Genomic DNA, 6,516 nt, shown 5'->3' on the forward strand with positions numbered 1-6,516 from the left:
GGTTGTTCAAATAAGTTCCTTAAGACTTGCCAGCTCATCCATAATGCTGCAACATGTGTCTGTCAATAATAAGAAAAGAGATCAAATTTCACCTACATTGGCTTCCTGTAAAATCCAGGATTGAATTTAAAATCTTCCCTGACCTGACCTACAAACTCTAAATGGTCAAGCACCCTCTGATCTTGAAGAGCTCTTAGTGCCGTGTTGTCCCTACACTCCCAGAATTCCGAGTTACTTGTGGTTCCTAGAGTCTGGGAGCCAGAGCCCTCAGCTATCAGGCTCCTCTAGTGTGGAATCAGCTTCCGGTCTGGGTTTGAGAGGATACCGTCACCACATTTAAGAGTAAACTTAAAATACCATATAATCAATAATATAATAAAACTAGAGAGAGGCAGGGCAGTACAGCCTGACCAGTCTCCTCTCTTTACCCTGTCTCTCTTAATTATACTGTTATAGTTTTAGCCAGGGGACTTCCTTTGACACACTGAGTTCCTCTCTCCTTTATCTTTCCATTTGTGTGCATCCATGTCCCAGAAATGCTTGTTACTAACCTAGCTCTGGGGAGTCATTCCTGGAGTCCTTATGGTCTTTATCCCCCAACATGTTTCCTTGGATCAGGGAGGCTCCAAAATCATGGTTGCAGCTGTCGCTGTGGTCCTGCTACACGTCCTGCTATGCCCTGTTACATCCTGCTACGATCTGCGGTGCCCTACTACGTCCTGCTGTGCTTTGTGTTCTTTAGAAGAAACATTCAAACACCATTTTGACCAGTTTTTAAGGTTCTTATGTGTATTAGATTGATCAGATGAGATAAAAAATGAAAGGAGCCTTGTGTGTGCCTCTCATAGTTGTTTGTTTGTGTTTGTTTGTCTCACTCTCGTTTTGAGTTGAACAGTAAATCATATGAATTGGCTGTTCGACCGACGCTGGACACACAGCCCTAACTAGGTTGACAGTTGGTTGCCGTCAGCCCAACTACAACTGACAGCCAACAGTCGGCTTGGTGTGTCGGGGCCTTAAAGGTCAGTCATGTCATCAACAGAGTTTAGCCCGTTCTTTCACACTGACCAAGGAGAATACCAGAGAAAGCATATTTGTGTGTGTGTGTGAGAGTGTGTGTGAGTGTGTGTAGCTGGGGTGGAGTGTGTGTTTTGGGGGGGGGCCTTTTCAGCTGTTGATAAGCATCATCCTCCTTGGCCTTATTTAGACACACTGACATTGACACACATACCGACACACACACCCACACACACACAACACACACACACACACAGGCTATCTAGCCAAGAATGTGCCTACTTGCTTCTCTTCCTCTCCTTAAGCCCGCACACCTACTCTCTTGAACACTGTCTCTCTATTTACTCTGTTTCCATCCTCCCCCCTCTCTCTCTTTTCTCAATCTTTCTCCTCTCCACTAAAGTTAACCCATGTAATGTCCTCCCAAATGCCTTTTGTCCTCTGGGGTCAAAATGACTCCACCTGGTTTGACTGTTATTTAAAGTATACAGTGTAAATGTCAATCAATTCTGTGTTACACCTTTTGTCTTACTTCAGTTCAACCTGCTCTACCAACTGAGCTATCCAGCCGCCAATGTTTCATCATTTGACTGGAAATATTCTTCTATCTCAGCTGGGTCCTCTTCCTCACTGATTTTCTCTCATCAGTCTATTCTTCATCATAATAGATGCAGTCCTCCCCTTCTGACACTTCCACTATTTCAGCTTTAGTTTCTACCTCATCGTTTGATTCTTCATCTTCATCCTAATAGATACACTGCTGCACATCTGATACTTCTTCTATCTCAGCTTTAGTGTTGTGGTTTGGGGTTTTGGTTGAAAACAGAAGTTATTCAGTAAAACAACCATAATTCAATCAATATACTTCTAATTTATTTTTATCATTAAGAGCATAGTTGTAAACAACTAACATTATTTTCAGAGCATTTGATGTATAAAAAACATATTTTGATGGCAAAAGATTTCATTTGGGGTCAGAATGATGGGTTAATTAAGAATGCTTTATTGGCATGGGTGTATCAAAGACAATACTCCAATAATGAATGCGCTCCATCTGCCAAATAGTCAAGTTGCATACTCTACTACTCTAATCCAGGGGTAAGCAACCTTAGGTAGGCGTGTGGTAGCTCAACCAATGGCACACTAGTAATTGTGCTAGAGCGTTTATTGGAAATATATAATAGCATGCCAAATGACCTTTTTCACAGCCATTGGCAGGGCTGACAGCTATTGACTGTTTGAATGATATATATATATATATATATATAGATATATATATATATATATATATATATATATATATATAATAAAGGGAGGCAGGGCAGTAGAGGGGGGTGGAGCGTTCTTCCTGACCAGGCTCCTTTCTTTACCTTGTCTCTTTTGTTTAATTATACTATAGTTTTAGACTGCCTATGGGACTTTCCTTTGACATACTGATCTCCGCTCTCCTCTATCTTTCCATTTGTGTGCATCCATGTCCCAGAGACCTAATCCAGGAGAAATATTATCTCTTTTCTTAGTTCTTGTCAGAACACGCGCTGCAGCATTCTGGATAAGATGGAGAGTCTTAAGGGACTTCTTTGAGCAACCTGATAGTAAGGAATTACAGTAGTCCAGCCTGGAAGTAACAAATGCATCAACTAGTTTTTCAGCATTTTGAGACAGGATTTTCCTAATTTTGGCAATGTTACGAAGATGAAAAAAACACTGTTCTTGAGGTTTGTCTATATGGGGCGTAAAGGATATATCTTGATCAAAAGTAACTCCTAGATTTCTGACAGTAGTGCTGGGACCAGGGAAATACCATCCAGAGTATCTATATGTTTAGATAATGAAGTTCAGAGGTGTTTAGGGCCCAGTACAATAACCATGATTTTTATCTTTAATGCATGCTTTTTAGCTAACTGACTATACTTGGGTGTCATTCGCCTAACAATGAAAGTTAATTGAGTGTTTCCTAATAATATTGCCTAGAGAAAGCATGTATAAGGAGAATAGAATTGGTCCAAGCACTGAGCCTTGAGGAACGACATGGCTAACTTTAGCGTACGTATAGGATTTATCATTAACTTAACCAGGACTTAAACCACTTAGTGTAATTCCTTTAATGGCAACTAAATGTTCCAGTCTCTGTAACAGGATGGTATGGTCAGTATTGTCAAATGCAGCACTGAGATCTGTAACAGTGTCTTAAGAACTCTTGTTATAAATGATACTATAAATTGAATTGAATTGAAATATATACGATAAGACAGAGGTTGAATGCAGTCAAGCATTTGGATGAAGAGGAGGCGGCAGCTGGGCTATTTACAGACAGGTCAGAATTTATGTATAGGGACAAGGAGGGGCGGAGCGTATCATTGTGATGTGCACATCTCTAAAATAAAATAAATCAATATGTTGCAGTCAATGTTGATAATGTGGCGAGCCACCACAAATAAATAAATATATGAGAAACAGTGTTTCACTATAAAGGCAAAAATTGGCCACGGGACATTTTACCTGGAAATGGCAATCTCTACTTTGGTTCTGGCGATAGCTGCTGCCCTCACTGCTCCCTCTATGGCTCGATCCACCTTCTGTTGGTCTTGGTGTTCTTCAGCAGGATCAGCTGTTTCCTGATGCTCCGGGCAAGTGCGTTGTTCTTGTACTTGCCTTCTTCCTTGGTACCATCAGGAAAGATCGTGCAGCCGTAGCCATGGCGCTTATTGTTCAACCACTCACCTTCGTACTTCATGCCGTTGGAGCGCTCGGAGACACCAAAGCCACTGCGTTTGTCATTCTTCCACTCGCCCATGTATGACTCGGTGGTGGTGGCATCCACACTGTCCTCTAGAGGCAGGTAGTCATCGCCTGGGTCTCCGTCTCCGAAGCTATTGTGGAGTTGCGTCGCTTGAACTGATGCGGCTCATGGTGGTGTCACTGTGTTGAGCTGCGCTTACTGGAAATTGATGAGCGTGAGTCTGATTTGCGCAATCGCTGAAGGCTCCCGAAGAGGGAGCCACGGCGAAAAAGACCCTTCTTCTTCTCTGACCTTCTCCATCTGAGTGGAAGTTGAGTACAAAGCCGCGTGTACCAGCAGGGCTGTCAGACAGGCTGTCACAGCAGTACTGTACCATTACTCTGCTCACTGCGGAGGGAAGACAGCGAGGTGCGTAGGGGTGAGCGGATGACAGAGGCCATACCGTACGGAACATTTGACGCACGCCGTAGCCATGGCGCATTCCACCAGTCCACTGACCCTGGTAGGTACCTACAGCAGAAAGGGAGAGAGAAGGGAGGAGGGAGACATCAGACTGTTATACTGTAAGTTAAATACAGGAATACAACAATCTGACAGAAAGAGAGACGGATAACAGAATCACTAATAGATTAAAGCTGCAAGCAGCGTTGGACGGGCCCTCGCACGTCAATGCTGAGTTAAACGATACCTCACACAAGACTCTACCTTAAATGTGCTGTATTTATATAGCACTTTCCTAGTCTTAACAACTACTCAAACTCTTTTACATAGTACAGGAACCATTCACCATTCACACACTGTGGCCGAGGCTGCTGTACAAGGTGCCACCTGCTCATCAGACAAACACTCACACATTCACACCCGATGGCACAGCATCGGGGGCAACTCGGGGTTCAGTGTCTTGCCCAAGGACACTTCGACATGGGACTGCAGGGCCAGGGATTAAACCACCAACCTTACAATTGGCAGGCAACCGCTCTACCACTGAGCCACAGCTGCCCCTTACCTTAAATGGATCACCAGTTATGAAAGGGGTGTGGCTTAATCATAGGGGAAGTTTCAAACCATTTCAATGAAGAAGGAAATCTCCGCTGAGTTTAATTACACCTCGGTTTAGTCATAGCACTGTTAGTCAAGCAACGTTACATGGTTGCTAGGCAACTATAAGTCACAAGTAGGGGTGATCCAGTATCCGGCTAAAACGAATATTCGGTACGGATAAAGCACTTTTGCCGAGTACAAGTATTATACGAGTAATATGAGTCATATCCGTGCTCGGATTGAATACAACCCTCAATCGGCCGCGCAGCGTTCTGTGATAATCAGAGCGCCACCCGCCTACAAACCCGCTCGGATCAATCTCACACACACACAAACATGGAGAAATGCGCTCCCTCGGCCTCGCTCTCGCTCTCTCCTCTCTCTCTCTCCCGCTCCGTCAGGCAGGCAGTCAATCAGGTCTGCGGATCTGTTCCGTTAACGTTTGGGTTCTTCAGCTTCAGTTTGTTTTTAACTTCGGTTTATAGTACTTAAGACTTAGTACCAATAGATTTCTGGTGAACGTGGGTTTCAGACATGCTGCTTGGTTTAAATGTGACTCCGTTGCGTCTCTGCCATCGGAGATTTTTTTTTTTTTTACTGTCAGCTGCCATCCGCCCCCTCTCTCTCTTACTCACTCACACACCACACACACACACATATACCTGGTGTGAAAAAAAAAAAATCACACACTGATCAAAAAAATAAAAAGTTAAAAAAAAAGTTAGATTGAGTATGAAAACTCTTGTTCATTACATTTTACTTCATAATTGCACCGCATGTGTTGTATTCATTGTGGCAAAACGTTCTGTATATAGTCTTTTTGTTTCCATGACAACACCATTGATCTGAAGCTTGATGCTGTCTGTAAATAGTTTTCAAATCAGCAATAAATATAACAATTTTGATCAACTCATATCAAGTGCATGCTTAAATAACATACCGGTTAAAGCCCCGCACATTTCAACCCCACTGACACAGAACGTTTAGAGAACGTTAGGGAACGTTAGTTTTTGGTTCTCTAAAGGTTAGTTAGAACCAAACCAAAAACTAACGTTTAGGGAACGTCCCTCCTAGTTATAACGTTCTCTAAACGTTTAAGAGAACCAACCAACTGTAACGTTCCCCTTCGGTTGCGCCGTACCTTCACACAACGTTCCCGTTTGGTTGTTTTTTGGTTGTTCTGAGTTTGTAGCATGGTTTGCTGGCACTTGATTTAAATTCACTCAAAAATGATTCGACTTACAAAATGTAAGTAAGATAAACAGCATAGCATTATTTTTATTTAATTTTAATTCAATTTAGCTTAAAACAGTACTTTTGTGCTTGACTTCGTTTTTAACTGTATTAGTGAATACTAAAACAAGAATCTATCAATAGAACGATTTTCACAATTAAGAAAAGTCACTTCTTTATTCAGTTTGTAAACTGAACCGTTACAGCCCCCCCCAGTAGGGGGTCCGCTGCTCTGAGCAGACCGATTCCTCCTTTTGAGAAGAAGGAAAAAGCCACGGACCAGACCACGCTATAACGCTCACGGAGAGGTAAGCGAAAATACTTTACAGTTAAATGATGTTGTGGTTGTAATGGGAGGGTTTGTGGTTAACATTAAACTCTTTCCCTGTATGGCCTTTGGTTATATTCCGTTTCTTGTCAGGTTGACCAAACATAAAGTTTGGCTGAAGTAAACAACTAACTTCAGCAGAAGTTTTCTACGT

At 42.5% G+C, this 6,516-nt stretch overlaps 1 pseudogene; it reads right to left on the reverse strand.

The window, feature by feature from the left end:
• Nucleotides 1–4,270, reverse strand: part of LOC116677281 (junctophilin-1-like) — a 30,049-nt pseudogene extending 25,779 nt beyond the window's left edge.
• Nucleotides 4,271–6,516: the final 2,246 nt, after the last annotated feature.

The sequence above is a fragment of the Etheostoma spectabile genome, unplaced genomic scaffold (genome assembly GCF_008692095.1).
Source record: "Etheostoma spectabile isolate EspeVRDwgs_2016 unplaced genomic scaffold, UIUC_Espe_1.0 scaffold00004717, whole genome shotgun sequence".
Lineage (NCBI taxonomy): Eukaryota > Metazoa > Chordata > Actinopteri > Perciformes > Percidae > Etheostoma > Etheostoma spectabile.